At 37.2% G+C, this 22653-nt stretch overlaps 1 protein-coding gene across 2 annotated transcripts in view; it reads left to right on the top strand.

Annotated features, from left to right (window-relative positions):
* The first annotated feature begins 15973 nt into the window (after window positions 1-15973).
* The window catches only part of LOC121728410 (max-binding protein MNT-like), a 32186-nt gene continuing 25506 nt past the window's right edge, over window positions 15974-22653 (top strand). Inside the window, exon 1 of one of the 2 annotated variants that reach the window (XM_042116586.1) lies at window positions 15974-16546. The gene's annotated coding sequence lies outside the window, so the exon portion shown is untranslated. The remainder of the gene's footprint in view (window positions 16547-22653) is intronic. The other variant, XM_042116587.1, reaches the window with a different exon arrangement.

Below are 22653 nucleotides of genomic sequence, written 5' to 3'. Positions count from 1 at the left end.
CATTTCGATCCCTTTTTTCCTTATAGCGGCTTATTCTGTGTGTGAAATATGAAAATATAAAAATTTATCTAATGATCAAGGATATTTTTTTTAAATCTGCCGTCAGCCAACAGATCCTGGTAGACCTATAGCTGTGATCGATCTGATGAGTTTGACTCAACGCGACCAAATTACTTAGGTCCGCCATCCGCCTAGGAATCAACTTCTCTGATAGTAGGTACCTATGTGTATTCAGATTTGAAGATTTATTTTAAAAAAGTTTTTTTATAGAAATTTACAAATTTTTGTTATAGATAAAATACAGATTTTCATATTAATAAAACACTCAATAAGTAATAACATTAAACTTTTAATTTTTAAATGTAAAGCTTCAAGCGAAATAATAAAGTCAAAATAAATTGTCCTGTAAAAATACATTGTTTGATTTATTAATTAATAATTTCCTTATGTTTGTATAAGTATTATTGCAAATTACCCAGCTGTAAGAATGTTAAAATTATTCTAGTAGTCTTCATTACTCTTATATCAATTTATGTTATATTACAATAATTAATTATCTCCGTACTATCATTTTAATGAACGACCTTTAAATTTTTTATTAACTCTATGGTAGAGGTCAAAATTTAATAATTATTAGGTACTATTTTGTACCAAATATTCAAAATAATTTAGCAGTTTTAACAAGTGCCCACATACTTTAATTGTTATTTAGTATTTTATTCCTTGTCAAAGAAGTAAGTATAGAAAAACCTTGTCTTTATTTTATTATTCTAAAGATAAAATGAACGGATAAGTAATATCAAATCTTATCAGATTCAAATGAGATGATTAATTGAGTATAATAATATTATATATTATGCTTAAAATCGCAACAATACGTCAGCAAAACTGTAACTTGCGGCCATACTTAAGTCACTGACATATAAGTACTATAGTACTTATTACCTCAGTGCCGCAAGTTTACTAAATTTCGATGCCCCATAGCAGTATCGGAGTCGTCGAACGTGGCTAGTAGCCGAAGTGAAAGTCGAACAAATCGAGCGCCACGTGCTATCGTATAGAGTCGGGCACTCGATGTCGGCTGCGGGCGACGGGCGCGGCGCGGCGCGGCGGCGCGGTGCGGCGCGGCGGCGAGCTGGCCGGCCGGCGCACATAAACAAACGCGGCGGGAGCGGGCGGGAGCGTGGCGCGGCGTGTGCAAGTCGATCGCTGCACCGGCTCCGACATCGATCGCGCACGCCCGTGGCACCGCGCCGCGCGCACCCATTGGCCGGCGCCGCCTGCCACGTGACGCGCGCGGCGCGCCGCCATTGGCCGCGGCGGGGCGGCCACGTGAGCCGGCGAACGCGGCGCGCGTGGCCAGTCGCGGCGTGATAGCGGGCGCGCTGGTACCGCGCGCGGCCGTGCCGTGCCCCCGACATGAGCCTCCTCGACCTGCTCGAGGCGGCCCGCTACATCGAGCTGCAGGAGAGGCGCCAGGCGGGTAAGTCGTGCGCCGCAAAACCTTCCTTCCCGGGGCCGCCGCGGGCTCTCGGCTCTTGACCTTGAGCGCCACGCAGCCGCGGCCCGCCCCGCCCCACGTAAACAAAGAAATTCCGAAAATCGCCGACCTCTCGCACCTATTCCGTCTTAATTCTTCGTCGAAGCCGGCCTGCAAAGTTGCAAAAGTGTTAAATCTGTGGGCGAACTGTGTCGTACAGCTCGTGTACTTTATTTTTTCATCACCAAAACGGCCCGCGTCGCGTACCGCTCTCGTAATCTATTGTGAAGGGAAAACACTCGTGCGCGCACGCGAATTTCGACCGTACGGCCGCATTGAGTAAAACGAATCTCAGCTCGGTGCGATAGGAACGCTCTAGGGTTGCAATACGAAATATGTACATTACAATAAAATTTAGCGCACCAGTCGAACGTTATCAATGAGTCGAGGCGGTCGGGAGCTAATGTGCTCCGGAGCGCGCACCTAAAATACGAAACATGTTGGAAATAAAACTAAACACGGTGCGACGTCGCGTACGCAGAGAACAGCTGCGATTCAATACAATTTTCGATACTATTGACTATCGTCTCGGTTACACCGTACACAGCGTGTACCCTCTGGTCCCCGCGGGATACTCGTTTTATTTTTTATTCGGAGAGGAGGTCAAATCGGCTGCATTCGACGTTACGGTCAGCTGATCGGTTCATGTTTGCAAGGAAGAGCGCAGCGAGACGGCAATAGGTGCGGGCGGCGCGCTGAGGTGCGGGCGCGGGGCGAACGGGGCGCGGGCGACGATGCGCACACGCATTCAATGATGGCGTGTATTTATGACACGGTTGTCGCTAATCGCAGCTCGCTAACGACCACCAGTTACTAACACTGTATAAACTCACTAGGTACTGCGGTCATATGACAAGTTTTTGCATCGATTTCCTCTCATAAGGAAATGTTAACGATTGAAGTTAGGTACAATGTTATGTGAACTTGATTTTCTTGATTAAGTTGTAGCATACAGCCTATTTTAAATGTAGTTATTACTTATTAGCTACATTATACAGTAGTATAAAACTCAGCTCCTGTACCTTCGATGAAATTGGCCAAAACTGGTTTGATGAGTATATTACCGTTAAACAGCTGTTGAGCTTTTGAGTCCTTTAAGCAAAATCAAGTATTTCTTGAAAAAGTTTTAATATTGCTCACAACTTTATTATCATTATAGTCCTATGACTATAATGATAATAAAGTTGTGAGCAATATTAAAACTTATTAAAACAATATTAAAATACAACAACCAAACATGCGTGAATTCAACAAAAATCATTGACACCTAGGTACAAAATAGCACGTACGCAATAGCATACCAGATACATTGTAGTCATAAAGTTAATATACCTAGTGGAGCGCTAGGTATATTAACTTTATGATTGTAGCACTACCTAAATCTAAATCATAAAATTCAGCACACATGACACACACATCAGTTATCAGAAATCACAAACATTATACCAATTCATACATACATAAGGAAAAAACGATATTCTTAAAATTACCTAAAAAGTATGAAATAATCCTTTTTCTTTATTAGTGCCTTTTTTAAAATTCGACTAAATCTCAACGAATTCTGTACTCAATTTTCATTCTTTTGAAGTCCTAATGTAAGAATACAAGAGTTTTGAAAATCGGTCCACAAACAGCGAAATAATCATCGAAAACATCTGCTTTGATGCAAAATATCACAAAAAGTACCAATAATTGGGTCATAATGTGATGACCCATTGTATAATTATGGTTATGATGATGATGATCAATCAAATTGATGTGTTGAACTTTGCTTTCAGTTGTTTAAACAATGCTGAAATCCCCGAACCTGTAGGCCTACTACGAAACCGTTTTGAGACTCAAACAATTGGAAGAGCCGCGTCCTGCTCTAACAACGCCATTTCCCGTTTGTATCTTGTAGGACGCAACATTCTCGTACGATTATTTGAGTCTCAAAATCGTTTCGTGGTATGGGCCCTGTATCTATAAGGATTCAAAAGTTCTGTTCGGTACCTTCGGATCCAGGGTGCCATAACCATAACCTGGTGCAAAGTCTTACTTTTTGGTAGCATTTACCTCGAATGCTTCAGAAAAAATTGAAATCACTATATGTTTCCATACAAAGTTCAAGGAGTCCCCTCGATTCTTCATGGATCCCATCATCAGATCACCACTTTTGTGAACATGGTACCAAACTCGGATTCAACCCCGAACAACAACAAAATAATCATGAAAATCGGTCCACAAACGGCGAAGTTATGGTTGAACATACAGAAAAAATATAAAAACAGATGAACATAATATAACCTCCTCCTTTTTGGAAGTCGGTTAAAAATATTCACACACATCATCACAGGCCATTCTGTACTGGGGCTTTAATAGTCTACAGACGTTAGGCTCTGTCCCCATAAGACACGGCGCGGCGCCGGCACCGTGTTACGGCACGACGCCGCCACCGTGATACGGTACGGCGCCGTACCGTGTCACGGTGCCGCGTACGGTGCGTCCCTATTCAGTCGATATTTGCGCTCGAACGAGAGTGCTTGTCTGGATAATGGATATGGATCGCGAAAAAATTATTCTCTTGTTGTTACTAAGACGAAGATTAAAAAATAATCATTAAATATTTTTTGGAGTCGGTTAAAAAGAAACCGAGGAAATTTTATCTATTATTTATTATAGATAAAATTTCCTCGGTACACATGACAATATTTGCATTACGCGACTTTGATATGTATTTTCATATTATGCCTCGTTTAAGTTTGGACACACATTTTGATCGGAAGTTTCACCAGAATAGGGGCGCGCGGTGCACCGTACACGGCACCGTGTCACGGTGCGGCGCCGTACCGTATCACGGTGGTGGCGTCGTGCCGTAACACGGTGGCGGCGCCGTGCCGTGTCTGATGGGGACGCGGCCTTATAATATTGAGATAATACTTATTGATTTTGTACTTGTCTGTTAAGAGCATTTTAACTTATCAGACAAGGAAAAAACATTTTCTAACTATAACGTCTGTAAACACTGTGGGTATTTACAAAATATACAAATAAGGAATAATGTTGCCTATGTATTAATGCTAATAGGATCAGCCTATAATAAGAATCTACTAAATACATACATACATTTCTATAATATAGTTATTACTCTTATATTACTGAAAATTGAAATAGAATAGAAGTTAGAGCTCTAAAGTTAAGAATGTGGATAACATATTAAATAAAAATATAAAGTAGAGAGTACTTCTAAAACCAACTCATACCATACATGCGCCGTAAAATTTTTATGCTATCTATGGCATAATATACCTCTACAAAAGTGCTAAGGATAAAAGCATTATGGTACTCATTATCCTGTTATCTTCAGATACCTATACAACTAATTCAACCCTAGTGTTGTCTACGTACAGTATTTCTAAACTCCTGACACTCTGCCGTAGCTCGTACATTACTTCTATCAATCATCAATATCAGTATTGATAAGACAGGCTCATATTATAACATAATATTGTGACGATTCTAATCTTATATCTTTAAACGAGCAATTCTTGTATATATATATATAATTGGAATCTCGGAATCGGCTCCAACGATTTTCATGAAATTTAGTATATAGGGGGTTTCGGGGGCGATAAATCGATCTAGCTAGGAATCATTCTCAGAAAATGTCTTTTTATTCGTGTTTTATCGATAATCGATAAACTGAAAAATATGACTCTTCCTGACATCTATTGGCGAATAATAATACTATTAGGTGAGCAACTAATTGTTTTAACGACCAGCAGATGGCGTTATTAAGTAACACGAAGTCAATGAGTGTTTGCTATACCGAGCAAAGCTCGGTCATCCAGGTACTATAACATTAATCACGTCGCGTTGACTCGGTGATGATGACAAATGACAATGTAGAGTCAGCAGTTGAAGTACAGACATATTGCATATTACATTTATTATAATATAGTAACCTATTAACTAAATCTATTTGCCTATGCATTATTTGATATCAATATTGCAATATGTTCACGCTAGATGCAGCGACAGCATGGACAGTAAAACAGTAAACAAAAAATTTTGACAACATTTCTGTCAATATTCTGACATGATGTGTGCAGCATAATATGTTTAGAGATCTTTGGTGCAGCATATCGGATTATGGTCGGATTATTTACCGTGTGTAGTATCACAGTATAGCAATATTATATTGTTATACCGTGGTAGTTGATCCTCTGCTCCGAACTTTGCGTAATACTACAGGGTGTAACAAAAATAAGTGATAATACTTTAGGGTGTGTATGTGTTCCTTGTAGAGAGTTCACTGTGAAAGTAGCAACATTGAAAGACCAAAAATTTTTTTTCACTTTTGTATGGGAAAACTCGTGACGCTCGGGCCCTTGCCCATACAAAAGTGAAAAAAAATTTTCGTCTTTCAGAGCTGCTACTTAGTTACTACAAGTTTGGTGCTAGTACCACAGAATACATATTAGTTTAACAACTAGTACTCTACAATCTATAATATTATATAAGTATACTTCTCTTTCCAAATTTTTTATACTCTGATTTCTTATAAAGATTTTTCTTCGTTTTATTTTTTTTAAATATAGCCCAATTATACGTTCACATCATTTGCTGAGCTCGCCACACGTGTTTTTACATTTCACCTGAGTCAAATGGAACAAGTTTTTTCTTTTGTTGATAAATTAGTCTTTGTTTGATAAGGTGTTGAAATACTTACAGCGTAATGTAACACCTATGCAGTGATTTCTGAAGCCTGGCAGTCTGGTACAAATGTCCACGCCACTACTGTACGGTTGCCAGCTAAATTATTGTACTTGTAAACCTTGTCTCTGAAGAAATAAAGTCGACAAGTGATGAATCGATGACTGTACAATGTACGGTACATGATACATCCGTTTTATGAATTACTTGCCTTCCCGTGGTTTCGCCCGCGTGAATATAGTATTCCATGTTCTATCAGAGAAGTTGATTCCTAGGTAGATGGCGGACACACCTATCCGACCGATCACAGCTAACATTGACGCCGACCAAATGACGTAGGTCCGTCAACTGCCTAGGAATCAATTTCCTCGATGGTACATACAAACCGTAATTATTATAAGGGGGTTATCTTAGTAGTAGAATCACTAATAATATGTATTCTGTGGTAGAATCAAAAAAATCTTAGTGGATGCCTCTACATTCAAAATCGTATGCGAAATTCAAAGTTTCATACTTCTAGCCTTTGCCATTTATAAAGATAATATTAAACTAGTAGAAGATCTACTACTTACAATATAAATAGTAATATTTTGGTAGATTTGGTGAAATACAACATACATTCTTATTCCAAGTTGGTAACTGAATGCTAGTAAAGTAGAATCTAAATATGTAGCACGAAAAACATCCGAATGATGAACAAACGTACTCGCACAAGGCTGCGGAGTGAAAGGTATTGCGTGACCTCACTATCTACGACGATCAGAGGACACTGCAGATACCGCCGACACTAAGGCCGTATACTCTGTGGTCTAACATTTAAAATCCGAATTAAAACTATGTAAAAAAGAGTACGTTCTAATAAATTTCGAACACTGCATAACGTTAGTTTTAAATGTATAATTATCTAATTTAAAATCCGAACCCTCATAGAAGTTCATAAAACTATCTAAAAAAGTAAAGTAAGTACGTAAAATTTCTGACATGGCATAGGATGTAGAGAGCAATAGACAATATCGTAGGGGCAAATAGATCACCCAATAGAAAGCTACTACCGTCGCCCACGGACACTCACAACATCAGAGAAGTTGCAAATAAGTTCCCTCCCTGGAGGAAATGTTTTAAGCGATGCTTCTTTGTCGAACGAGAAAATCTATCATCGATATTATTTCATGTTATATACTTATGTTATTACTTCTGGGAAAAAGTATGACTTGAATACTGTACTCTACCGCTGGCTAAAGTCGTGAGTCGTGACTCATGAGTCATGTCACATCAATTTACGCCGAGTGAACCTTAGTTAGATTTAACTTTGAAAAACTAATGTAACCTTCGATCTATTTCGTAGCTAACTTAAATAAACTAAGGGTGAGGGCTGAGGCCAAACGAGCGTAATTTTGTGAGTCGTGAATCGCAGAATTTCGGTCGGTAGAAATTCTGCTGCATTCAGTTTCGTAGAAAATTCCTACTTCGTTCACACGAGCGTAACTTTGTCAGAGTATTAATTCATGACGTGCTTTGGAATGTAACATTATACAATATATTACATAACACAGGCAAAGTTTTTTTTACTTTTTATCCCGAAAAAATGTACAGTTCCCGTGCGGTAAACGAATTTTGGCGCAACCGAGTTGCGGGCGACTTCTAGTAAAATATAAATGAAGTTGCTGATGATTAATTTTTCAAAAGAAGTGTTTTCTATGCGAAACATAAATTCTATATAAATAAGATATAATAAGGTTGGGTCGCCTAAGATCGGACGCGTTAGCCGAAAATTTTAGAGGTGCTGCATTTTTATTTTATTTCTCTTGATTCGATTTCGTTTTTCTTTTGCGGTCTTCTGTAAATTGATGACAAAGAAATATTGTTTAACCCCTAATTTTTGGTTTGCGCTAGATGATATTTTTCTAAGCAAATTAAGCGTTTAAAAAGCAGACTTTTTCAACTTACCATAGTGAAGAAAAAAACATTTCAGCCGAAGATCGGACTATGTGGTATCTTCAGTTCTATACGTTTAATAATAAAGTACACATTAGGAAAACATCCGGACTTACGTCCATAAATTTATCAATGATCCGGTCAAAAATTACTCAAAAGATTTGACACATACGATTCTTTTTCTTTTTTTTTGCGTTTTTATAGTCCGGTCTTCCCTCCTCATCCTAATTAAGTTTCTCAAACTTTTATCCTTCGAGTCTTAGGAATAAATAATGAAAAGGTACACATACCTTAGATTGGATAGTCATAGCGTCATTAGATAGTAGATATAAACAATATATAAAAGCACATATTTTAGTTTCTAAATTATTTTTTTAACTTGTAATCTGAGAAAGGTACTACTCAGGAGTCAGGACTGACTTACAAATATTACTTTCATTAAAATTGTGATGCATAAAATAATAATAAGTGTGGGCATTGTAATAGGACCTATTACAATAGAAATAAAAACTACCTGATAGGTTAATCAATTTTATTTGGAAAGTTGTACAAAAAAAACAAATAATTATTACTCTTATAAAAAAATATACCTTTTAACTATCAGTCTCAAAAAATTAACAGTCTTTTTATATACCCTCAGATAACTGGTAAAAATTAAAATGTAGCTAGCCTACAGATTCAGCATACTTTGTCAACTTTGGCACAAACTAGTGTTAACAAAAATAAAATCTAAATAGTAAAATTCTTATCATAAAATTTAACGTATTATTGCAATTTTTGGTAAGTAGTTACAGGCATAGTTTACTTAAACTAAAAATAAACGCTATCTTCATCATTCAGCAGTACATACTGAAGAGGATTCTCCTTTATCTGCAGTAACTCAATCGTTTTTACTATGTTTTCTTCAGGAACATAGTCTTCATCTATTCGCTTAGGGACAACAAACATCACATTTTCATTCTTTCCAACAGCTCTATGAAATGAGATAGTATATTTTTTCTCTTTCGTGTCCACTCTTTTAATTGTACCTACATAATAATTCCAATTTTTTTTTAAATATCTGGTAAGTACTGTGTCACCAACATCGTAGAGGGTTGGCTGTTTCGGATGTTCAGTTGTGTTTACCTGTTTTTCTCCTTTTATTTGGATGCCTGCAAAGGATTTGTTTGGATTTGGATTGTGGAGGTCACTGTTGGGATCGATAATTTTTAGGTTTCGTATTGAATATTTAGCGAAAGCTGATTCTTCGGGAGTCACTGGAACCGATGAAATTATATTAATTCTCTTTTTTGACTTATATTCTTTCTTGTCTGGATATTTTGTATCATCTCTATCTTGAGTTTTTTCTTATATTTCAATATAGTGGGCTTGAACACTTGAGAACCACTGACTATTTCGGATATAGTCCGATCTTCGGCATGTAGAGGGAAGACCGGATCTTGGGCTGTGAACGTCCTAGGCATAATCAAAGTATACAGATCGAAAGATTATTCGCTAATTCTGCCCCAAAATAATTAATTACAATAGTAAAATGAAAGTACTCACCACAATGAGCCATCAAAGTTTTGTAGGTAAGATCGGATCGATGATTTTTCTCACAAAATACACCTTTTCTGCCGAATCACTTGTGTGCACGTCCCGTCTGGTCGCTGGCCGGCCACAGTGTGAGGAGAGGGGCAGGATAAAATGGCGGATCTAGTAGTGTTGCCAGCAGTAGAAAATATTGCCTAGTTTGTGAGTTATTCCATGCATCCGATCTTATGTCACATCCGATCTTAGGCGACCCAACCTTATATTACAAAATGTATAAGCTATATACAATATTATATAAATATAACTATTTAAAATTTTCTTTAAGCAAGCGCCTGCACAAGGCACTAAGTTTTTACTTACATTAAATTTGTTTGTATACTTGGTTTGCAAATAAAGTATTTGATTTTGAATTTGCTTTTACCAGCGAGATTATCCATGGTCAAAGAATATTTTTCAATCGATTATCATAAGCTATGCCTTTTGGTTTAGTATTTGATTTACAAATTACTGTCACGTTTTAAAGTAGCAAATGTATGGATATAAAAACAGTCCAGTTGGTCCGTTAGCTTTTTAAAATTATAATTTGAGTTGAGTTTTACTGAACGATAAAGTTCACAATTTTCCTCCTTTTTCTTAATTTTCTTCTATTTTTTACGCAATACGTTCTGAAATTATTGATTGTAAGTAGGGATTGCAATCCGGCGTCATTTTCAATCCGGACCGGATTTGACCGGATTCCCATCAATCCGGCCGGGTCCGGCCGGATCTGACCGGATTGATGAAAAAACCGGACCGGAAACTGAAGAAAAAAAGTAAAAATCATCCTAATTTTTGCATTTTAGTTTAAAAACAAGGCATTTACATCTGTTGTATTGTAGATAACAAATTTTTTTTCAAACCGAAATAACCACTTTTCATATACCGTAGTAATTCGAACATGATTTCAAATATGCGTATAGTTGCCTAAGAATATAATATACGGCATTCTCGCAACATAGTCGGCCTAGTCCAGAGGAGTACGTCTGGGACCAAACCATGTGAGAGCTTCCTCACGATGTTTCCGTACGAGCTTCCGTATTATGCAATTGAGATCTAAAAATGTCTCATTAGTTCATGCCTCCACCCGGGATCGAATCAGCACCCTCTCGAGTGCGAATCATACGTCTACCCACTAGGCCACAAAAGCTCTATTAGTTCAAAATAATTGAGTTATTATTAAACTTATAATAATAATATCTATGGACGCTTCACACCACGTCAGTCTGGCCCCGTGCTAAGTACCTAAAGGACTTGTGTTACAGGTACCAGACAACGGAAATATATTTAATACTTTTATACTATACATATATTTAAGATTTTTATTAAATCATAAACATATTTAATACACATCCAGACCCGGGAACATTGAAAACTTTTTTTGTTCCGTTGGCGGGATTCGAACCCGCGACTAGTAGTCTAGTAGTTTAGACGGTAGCTCAAGCAAGGTAGGGGGGCTTGAGCTACCAACGCGGTGGCCTCTGTGGCTCAGTCAACTTATATGTGGGTTGTTCATAAAAATAAATCATAAATATACAAAATTTAGTTTTGACCCAAATCAATGCAAAGAATTATAGACATCAAGAAAATAATTAAGACTTAGCTGTAGTTAATAGCGAGATGATATTACGAGATACGAGCCGCCTTCATGACGCCCTCCATTCTGCCAAGGATCGCCACAGATGGCATAATGTGGTCACCTCTAAACTCATAAAGGGGAATCACGACCTTCAGCAATTATGAGGGACACGACGCGAGGAGTGAACCAAAGTGTGACCACCAAAGCGTCACCTGGTAAACTACTTCTAATAAAGCTGCTTATGGCTGTAAGGCCCTTACAGCTTCTATTAAGACACTAGTGTACTAAATACTAATTCGCTTTATTATCAGCAAAATATTATCATAAAAAACAAGATAAAGCTTAAACACCACGCGTAACGTATTTGAAACACCTATTTCATGCAACGACCATATCAGTTTGCTACCAATTAATAGCACCGGATCCGGTCTCCGGATCCGGTATATTGGGACCGGATCCGGTAACCTTAAAATGATACCGGATCCGGCGAATTTCCGGATCCGGTTTTCCGGATTGCAATCCCTAATTGTAAGTTCATTAAAAGTCAATAGAGTTCCTGAGACATCTTCAAGAAGCCCTCTTGAAAATGTAGTAGGTAAGGTAGAGACTTTTTTAGGTGACAAAAAGGAGTGCTTTTCACCTTCTTAGTACTTGCCACTTCATTGTTTTGATTTTTCTTTAGGTTTCAAAGTGGCTAAATTATAAGGGCTACAGAAAAACTTGCACATTACTTAACTTCTAATTTATTGGGAAAATGCTAGAGACACCTAATGATTGGTTAGTAGAAAAATCATTTTCTAATATCAATCGGTTATATATTATTTGTGGAAGTAGGAATTCTCTTATACATCTACAAACACTGGCCAAGTGTCTTTCAGGAACTATAATATAATAGCGTACTATTATAAAAAAAGTATCCAAAATCCAAATGGCGTTAGGCGTATATAAAAATATTTATTCCTTTGCCGTCATAGTACGTACGCGTATCCGTGCTATATCATTATAATATTATCACCAGTTTCCACGCTAGACCAAACTCCAAAGACAGATGGCCATAACAAAACTAAATCTTAGGTATTTGCGACAGTACTATACGGAACCCTTAAAAATCAGATCCTAATAATATTCTGACTTAATTTACCATGAAATCTGAGATCGATAAGCTGCTTGTAAATTGCAGACTCTTATTTATGCGCGCTTTTTTTCTTTTACCTGGTGGAAAGTCGTTATGTTAAACATGGGTTAAACCACGGTTAACATCCATAACTAATGTTATAAATGCTAAAGTATATTCTGTTTGTCATTATACGGTTCTGATACTTCTTTAATATAATTTTAAACTCCCGTTACGGTTTTGAGAAAATTTTGTATGAAGATACTCTTGGGTCCATGGGATAATTCACGTCAACAAAGTCACGAAAAAATCGTGGTTACGACGCGAATTATTAGATCTGTCCTATAGTGTACTGTAATAAATCTGAAATAGTATAATCCTGGTTGGACGCAAGAATGGATAGACTTTTGCTTAGTTTTTATTATTCGTAGTTTTTGCTACTCTACCATTTGCTATTGAACTGATATTGATGAAATATTGTATGGTGGTTTAGGCTCTGGATTAACGGCCGTGCATCGAGACATCTACTATCATCTACTACTATCCTATTATTGCTGAAAAGTATGGTGCTTCAACGGGATACTCAGATTTACGTAGGACGAGTTATATAGGTACCTACAAGAAAGATAGTTTACAAACAAGACGTCAATAAAAAGGTATAAAAAATATAGACAAACCTTTTTCCGATTGGTAAAATATGCTTTCGTACGTTTAAATAAGATCGTGAATTGCAGAGTTGCCAATTTATTTTTTGGCCTTGGCTTGTCGGTGGACACGTGTATTATCTGTTCGTAGTTAAATTTACCTCGGAGTTTTTAATACTGGTTCCTATGTCGTTGGCGTAGAGTTCATATGAGTGGCAAAAATATCTAAATCCGTTGTAGGCGCTACACTGGTTTTATCACAGGTTTTAAGTAGAGCCGAGGCCCGAGGGCTGTGTACTTACGGGCTACGGCACTCGGGTTAACTAAAATGGTTCCAGTCTTAGTAAAAGCGTCGAGGAAAAAGGAAAACATAAATACCTAGTGAGTTAATGGATACACCCTTAAGTTTAGTCATTATACGATGTAGAATAGTTGTAGCCAGTTCCTGAAGTTGCTAAAATTCCAATAGGAGTAATAGGACCAAATGAGTGAAAAATGAAAATTCAGGTATAGCTCAGGTGTAGAGTCGGTGGCTGAAAGCGAACTGCCCAAGATATTAGACTCGCTTAAAATTTTGGTCGTGCAGAAAGGAAGGAAAATTACCCTTTTCTCCCTTTTGATTATTTTTGACTTTGCCGAATATGTATAGAAATATTTTATAATGTCGGAAAAACGGAAGTGAGCAGTGATGGATCATGTGCCGCGCCGGAACTATGTCCTTTGATTTATGCAAACTGTAGAACCAAGGCCTTAAAAATGTGGGCATCTGTGGGAGGAAACGGAATGCTAACTTAGAATCTAGTCGTACAGAGAGGGAAGAAGTGAGATGCAGCTACATAGGTCAGATGTAACCTGTTAGACGAGCGCTGGGCAGGTGGCGGGTCGCGGGGGGCCGCGGGGGCCACAGAGGTCCGCAGGGGGGCGCGGGGGCCCCAGAGTGTTTGCGGCCCGGGCTGCACGCTGCACCGCCAAGGTCACGCCGCGCGCATGCGCCCCCCTCCGCCTGGGCCGCTCCTGCATCGCCAGTGGACATTCATTTTTAGCATTTCTTCCTCCCGGTTATAAAAGTTTAATGAGGGTTAAATGTAGAAAATGTAGTAATATGTAGATTTCTAATGAATATAAGTTTTATAATGAAACCAACTCTGTATAGCAAACAAGTAACCTAAGCTTAGACCTCTTAAAAAGTAAGCTCGAAATATAATATTATAATGTTTGTCTTGACTCTTGACACATGTGGATGTTGTGTTTCTTGAGCTCAGGCCTCAGACTAGGTACTTACGTCTAACAAATACCCGGTGCTGTCAAAATAATAATGTGCGTGTAATAAATAAAAATGAAAAATCGGCCAAGTGCGAGTTTGACTCACGCACGAAGGGTTCCGTACCACAATAGAGCAAATATAGGCTGAAAAATGTGTTTTTTGTATGGGCATTATTATTAAGTAATTATTTCATTCATTTAAATTTCATTTTATGTTGTTAACAACAACATAAAAAAATCCGTGTTTTCGCGAAATCCCTAGAATTTTCGCAATAATTCGATTTATCAAATCATTTGTGAAATTTTAAAAGTCTAGCTATAGCGGTTCTTGAGATACAGCCTGGAGATTCACAGATTATGTACAAATACAACAAAATATAAAAAAACAAAATAATATTAATATTTAAGAAGGGCTTCCCATACAGCAAACGTGATTTTTTACGCCTTTTTTGCTCGTAATCAATAATGATAAGCGGTAGGCACTTGAAATTTTCACAAAGGCCTTAAATATATGTGCATTTTAATAATTAATAATAATATTCAAATAAAATAAATAATTAAGGGGGGCTCCCATACAAAAAACACAATTTTTGGCCTTTTTTTCTACAAAATGATACGGAACCCTTCGTGCGCGAGTCCGACTCGCACTTGACCGATTTTATTACCCTTTGGGTACGGAACCCTAAAACAGACTCTTAGATTAATCAATCATCGAAATTTTCCCCATCAGTTGTTCATAGTAACTCAGAAAGCCAAAGAAGCAAATAGCATCTTGCAGTCATTTATGTAGAGACTAGAGCATGCATTGAGCATTGCACTATGCATTGAGCATTGCATTGCACCACAAGCTTATAATTTCTTATTGATTACGCTCAGGAAATGCTGGGAACAGGAACCGAGGATTTTGAAGTCCTAGCTCCGTCTAAGGTCATTTAAGTTGAGGGAGCGTTTTCATAAAATGTAAAGTCGAAATGCTCAACATAAGGTAAGTATACTATTTTTCTGGATACTGAGAGGCTAGTAGTAGAGTAGGCTAGCCACGAAGTTTTATGAAGTTTAAGAATAGTATGCAAAATATGTTATCGCCGCGTCGCGCGTTAGAATTTATATTGCAATGAATAGAAGCATTTCTTTTTTCATGTTTAAGTACTAACTACTAACTCTACTATGTAGAAACCGAGCAGTGTTTGGCGTACGTTACGAACGATCTTATGTAGTATAGCACGATGCTTTTCGGTAGTTTCTAATTAGAAAGCAAAACTACGCCGACAAATAGCACGCCTACGTCAGGAGCGTCGCGCGTCGCTAGCGCCGCATGATTCGATTGCAATGTTTCATTCACCTTATTCGCCAGCGAGCGTCGAGGTTCAGTGACTCGGCTGGCGAAGCGGCGGCCGACCGAGAGCTCGGACACGTCATCGTGCGAATTGCTGCCGTTTCGACATTCGAAACTACGCAGCTCTTTAAATTCTGGAGGTGTTCGGCGGCTCGGCGCGACCTCAATAGTGTCGCGAGCGGCCAGCGCGGCGCGGTGGCCGTGCAGCGTTATGTAAAGCCGAGACGGTGCAGCGCGTGTTGCGCTCAACCGCGTGCGTCCTCCTCCCCCCTCGCCTTTCCGCGCGATTTCGTCGGGCGGCGGTTTCACCGGCGCGGGGCGCGGGCCGGGGCCGCGGAGGTCGCGCGCCTCCCGCCTCCTCCCTCCGAGACGTGTCATACGTCGGCACTCCGTCCTCGCCGATCGCTCAGTCGTAGCGTGGAGTGCCCCGTCACCGGTCGTTTTCGCCCTTCGCCGGAGTGACCGTTCGATAGAGTGACGTGCGACGACTCCGACTCGCCCTCGGGTCGCCGCCTTCTAGGGGAGTCGGAAGCCAGCCGCGGGTGCGTTCGCGACCGTCCCGACCGTAGAGTATCCGGTAGCAGTCGAAAATAGCCTTCGTTATCATGACGACCTCGGCCGGCGAGACGAGATAATAGGAGGTCGGCAGCACCTGCGCGGCGCGGCCCACGTGCGCGCCCGCTGCAGCCGACAATTAGCGAGTGGCTCGCTCCTCCGCCGCCTGCCGGGCCGTCTTCCCTCTCTTATCTCCGGCCGCCCTCCCCCTCCCCGAGCTGCCCTAATGACTCGCGATAACTGGCTAAAGTCTAAACAAAAGACCCGACTATCGAATATTGCATAGTCGATGGCTATCAATTAGTCCATGACAAAGGTAACAATCTTTTTTGCTAGTAGTCTGTAGAAGTTACTGTAAAAATATTACGATTTGTCGTTTAAGTTTTGTAACATATTTTTTGCCCCGACAAACTATTTAACATATTGAAAGTCGTGTTTACATTCGATATTTAGGTGTATCTCCTCTATTATTTCTTTCATTGAGTATTATAATAACGCTACGACAATCAAGATACTTTTCGATTCAATAGACTCGTTATAAATAAACATTTTAGAGATAAAAACACCAACCAATCATCGGTTTTTGCGCTACTAATATTATGAGACAGACAACATTCTGAAAGTATTTTGTTATTTTACGCAACAATGTTTGAAGGTTATTTAATTGATTTCGCAATTTATAACATTTGAGAATCAACATTCGACCGAGGCTCATGTGAGCCATTGTCGGTACAAGGAGCTGAGTGTGCACTACTGACTCCTCGATATTTTTACAGCATCAGGAATAATTAGCTACTAGCTGTCCCGGCAAACATTGTTTTGCCATATAAAGTATTTCCGATTTCGCCCATCATTTTATTAAAGTGACTAAATAAGTATGACACCATTGCAACTTCCATCGCCATCCCGTCGCACAAAAAATGCATTCTGTAAATTCTATGTCAAATGTCATAATGTTACATTAAAAAAGTCTGTATATACTTATTGCCCAGAGCGCAAATATTAGATTAGAAATAATAATTCTTAAATTTTCTAATTTGCCGTGCAATTTAAAAAAAAATCTGTCATGAGATCCTTCTCCTGATAATAACAAACACATCAAAAAATAATTAGTGAAATCGGTCCAGCCGTTTACGCGTGATGTCGTGACCAAGGGATATATCTTATCTTATATCTTTAAACGAGCAATTCTTGTATATAAATATATAATTGGAATCTCGGAATCGGCTCCAACGATTTTCGTGAAATTTAGTATATAGGGGGTTTCGGGGGCGATAAATCGATCTAGCTAGGAATCATTTTTAGAAAATGTCATTTTATTCGTGTTTTATCGAATACCGAGCAAAGCTCGGTCAAATAGCTAGTTTTTATTTATATAGATATAGATTACTATTGCGATACCAAGTTGTACTTTATCTTTGAGTTATAAAATATACACATCGTAAATATATGCGCCGTAATTATAGATTTTTATGATTAATATAAACGGCGTAGCACCCGTAGCGATGCCGTAGCAACAGAAGCGCTCACGAAAATTACGCCGTGAATTAAATATTTATGTGCTGTGATATTTATAATGTGTAGATGCTCACAAAATATCGAAATATAAAATACATATTAACAAGTTTTTTGTAGAGTAACGTGAAGACTTGTGGAATAAAATACCGTGTTGATAGTGTGTATAATAATTGTGCTTAAAACCTCTTTACTAAAGTTGGATGATACACTTCTGGAATCAACTTGATACCTATAATGTACTATCACCTACTATCACACTTTAATAAAGAGTTTTTAGACAAACTTAAAAATACAATTTAATCGGTCATTTCAAAAACCTCATAAGTCATAAGTCATATTTTTCCTAATTGCGTTAAAAGTGACAAAGTAATAGATGTAAAATGTTAATACGGTTATTTTTTTAAGTGTAATGTTGAATAATAAGTAGTAAAACAGATATTTACAACGATTTATTTGGCATAATTATATACCATATTTGGCATAATTATATACCATTCAACCTATTTCTTGCTAAAACAACATTTAAAGTCAGAAACAGTTTTTAGTTATTTTTAATTACGTATTTTTATTAAAAAAACTAATATAAAGTCTATTCTCTATTTCAATTGTTTACCTCCCAAATAGTAAATTTAGAACAAAAAAGTTCTTTAAAACTCATTTGTTTGATCATTTAACCCGGCGTCTGCCTGGTATAAAATAGGAACAACAACTGCATGGTGGGTCATAATTACCCGGATATTGAGCAGTTGTTAATTTTTACCATTTTAACGACATTTAAATGTCGTTAAAATGGTAAAAACAACGGCTCAATATCCGTTTTTTTTTAATTTAAAGAATAGGTCTTATTTTATAATATTTTGAATAGACACAATAATAACAAGTAATATAATGATCGTTTTTTCCTATTTAAAAACACAGTGTAAAATTTACAACTAAAAAATTAACATCTCGAAATTGATTCATAACTAAACTTATTCCTTTGCAAATATCGCTTATAGATGAACTACATCCATGTACGAGCCCTCAAGTGGTTATTTATGAGATCAAACCTAAAAATAACGTAATATGTAGAGTAATATACGTTTGTATATATATATATATATATATATTTTTATGAGATAAGGGGGCAAACGAGCAAACGGGTCACCTGATGGAAAGCAACTTCCGTCGCCCATGGACACTCGCAGCATCAGAAGAGCTGCAGGTGCGTTGCCGGCCTTTTAAGAGGGAATAGGGAAGGGTAGGGATGGGAAGGGACGGGAATAGGGTAGGGTAGGGAATAGGGGATTGGGCCTCCGGTAAACTCACTCACTCGGCGAAACACAGCGCAAGCGCTGTTTCACGCCGGTTTTTTGTGAGAACGTGGTATTTCTCCGGTCGAGCCGGCCCATTCGTGCCGAAGCATGGCTCTCCCACGTATAACTTAAATTATATTTGCTTAAAATATAAGTGACACGTGCCAATTGCAATTGCAAAAACAAAAATGGCCGGTAGGTTTCATTGCAACCTGTATAATGTTAAATGTATTAAACTCAAATAATTGGTGATAAAATATTATGCGGAGCTCTACGATAGTTTTTATTATTCGTAGGCGGAGCTACATTTGGTTAAGTTATTATAGAGATATATTGTACAAGATAAATATGAAATGTAGAGAATCATAGAGCTACATCATTACGGATACATAAAGTTAGAAATAAAATTATTAACATCAGTACCTACAAATCATAAAATTTGTTACTCGCGATAATATTAAGGAAATTAAACTTACTTATGTCGGCAAAATCCCCCATTCTTTAAAAAAGTTGGAAACCATTATAATGTTTAATTTGAGCTGGTAGTCAGTCATAAAGTAGATATTTAGGACTAAGTTAAGATGGTGTTAAAATAACTCCATAATATTAAAAGTGTCATAAACACTATTTTGCTCAACAATACGATGAAAATAAAAAATAAGACAAGACTTTTAGTTAATCCTTGATACTTACTCTTATGTTCTATGTAGTTGTAAAGTTAGATACTAATTATTTTTATTGCATTTTACTGTCGTGACTTGTAATTTCAGTGCCCTGCATAAAACTATTCTAGCAGCTCGTAGTGAGATTGATTTCAATGCGTGTTCTAGAACAAGTGACTCAGAAATATTGTTCGAGCTAGCTGGTTTGTTTTAAGTTTACATTGTAGATTACATTATGACTTGTAGTAGGACTAATACGCGTCATATCACACTACGTTGTGTTAGTGTGATACTACTAACACACACAACATGGTGTGATACATCATACACTACCTTTATTACAGTAATTGATAGGCTCCTAGGCCCTAGCTCTACGTTTGCAACATGCCATTAGATGTACATTATAATATGGACAATAATAGGTTATAGTCGCGGAGCCCTAAAACATTTTTTTTATTACTATTAAGCTAATTTTTGTGAGTAAATTCATTTTGATAAAACGAACAACATATTTTTTATTTGCGAAAAATATCAAAAGTGGTAGCTAAAAGAGATAGAAAGGATTTCATATTTGAACTCCTTTCTATCTCCTAAAATATGGACTGTTATATTTGTAGGACAATGTTACTCTTAAATTATATGACTATTAATCTATATATATATACAAAAAATCAGCTCGTTAAGGTTCCATTATAGGGTTCTGTAATCAACAAAACTTGGTTGACTACTGAACCCTAAAACGGAACCCTGATTTTTTGTAAGTATATTGATAGGTTAATAGTTATATTTTTTAAGAGTAACATTGTCCTACAAATAGAACAATCCATATTTTAGGACCATCAAGTCAAAGTATGAAATCCTTTCTATTTCTGTTAGCTACCGCTTTCAAGATTTTTCGCAGATAAAAATGTTGTTTGTCTTATCAAAATGAAGCTACTCACAAAAAATTTGCATGATAGTAATAAAAAAAAAAATGTTCTAGGGCTTCCGTACTATTAGACAATGTTATCAAAAACAAAACATATTCAAACTATTTTAAGTTGGTTATTTATGATATCTTGGATAGATGTCTAACTACAAGTGCTACTAATACCACAGAATATATATTAGTAGTACCAACTAATACCTAAGTTTAATATTTTGTTGAGGAATATTATAATTCTCGGTATTCTTATAAAATTATAATGTTAATTGATTAATGATTACAATCTGCATAAAATACAATATGATCAATTGATCACTGAAAAATTACAAAGTGACTAACTTTTAGTAGTTAATTTTTTTTTTACTTTAAGAAGATCGTCATCGTGATTGTAGCACCGAATTTCTGTGTTTTATTTCTATAAAAATATCACAGAGATACAAAGAGTCGTATTATAGTCTGTTACTAGGAACAATATAACTATGTAGGAAAGCGCGGTCAATACAATATTATAAAAGCGAGTTACAAGTTAGTACTTACATAAGAGGCTGCTCAAATGTCAAACACGTGTGTAATGTGTATGTTTACGTAAAAGTAATTGTTTAAAACTCACAGAGCTACATTCATTGTATAACAATTAATGGGATTGGAATATAGAAAAAGACGACAGTTTTTTTTTAAATTAATAACACCAGTTTTATCTCTTGACGCTCTTATAGTCTCAACATAACGAGTCTAAACGTTTGTCCTTGTTTCTATATTTTTCTATATTACTTATGTGATTATTATCTAGGTTTAATGTTTATCTAAATACAATTGGTAAACTGTAGTAGTCTTACTATACGACTTTAGTTTGGATACCGGATATCACTGTTGGATAGTCACTGAATCAGAACTTATCTTGATATTTTGTCGTTTTTTAATTTACTCATTTTGGTTTTGGTTTTTCCATTTATACAATGGTTTGTGGAGCACTTATTTTCTTTCACTGTAAGATTTGAGTAAGATGAGATTGTTTTTCACTAAATACCGTAGATTTACAACGTAACTATTATAGTAATTATTACGATAATTTTAGTATGAGTAGGTAACTCATATTTAATTGATAGCTAATACTATAATGTAATCAAATTACTATTTAATGTATCAAAGGTGGTAGAGATAGGTTTTATTCTGTTTCTATTTGATAGAAGGATATTTGGATTATGGATACTTCGTACTTGTACTAATACTTCGTACTTGTACTAATACTTCGTACTTATAATATGTATTCTGTGCACTGACAGTAAGTGATTCTGTGGTACTTGTTATAAGTTATAACGTTGTATTCGTTGCCGCATACTGAGATAGAGCGGCTTACAAAACTTAACTCCTCTATGTAATGGTTACATAGCATAACAATAATTATCAATAGCAATTCTGAGGCCTTAGCCAAGATGAATTCTTGATCGCTTCGTTATAGAATCGTCAACCAAAAATGTATGGAAATGACATAAGCGTTCGTTATCATGAGTCTCTTGTCGTAATCGTGTACACCATTGGTAGCCAAATTACAAGTTGGACGAAAGCGATATCACTGTTCATCTTCTTTATTGCGATAAAGAAGTGCCCCTTAGCTTTTTGTATAGAAAGTCCTAGACAACACACACAAATGCCACTAATCGCTAGCGTTTTCGTATCTTTTCTTTTTCGTCACAAACGATTGTTAAAAAGGCGGTGTTATCGCGTTGAAGAACAAAATGGCGTGCATTCAGCTGTAAATTGTGTGTGGCTGCCGATCAATGGTTCTTACTTCTTGTTAAAAACATACTCAAGTACTAATTAATATGCATGCATTACGCTTGCTGTGGACCGCGCACCACCACACCATATCGGACAGGCGCAGGAGGAGGCTTTTGCTAAGACGGCAATTAGAGAGAATAGAAGACATGCCGGAACTTCTATTCACACAAAATTTCCGTCTTGACAAAGCCTCCTACACAAGTTTGTGTATGGATTTGCGCAGGGCAAATATTTTAAAGGGAAC

The sequence above is a fragment of the Aricia agestis genome, chromosome 6 (genome assembly GCF_905147365.1).
Source record: "Aricia agestis chromosome 6, ilAriAges1.1, whole genome shotgun sequence".
NCBI classification, from domain to species: Eukaryota; Metazoa; Arthropoda; class Insecta; order Lepidoptera; family Lycaenidae; genus Aricia; species Aricia agestis.
Note: the sequence above shows the minus strand (reverse complement) of the source record. Positions and strands in the feature narration are given on the sequence as shown.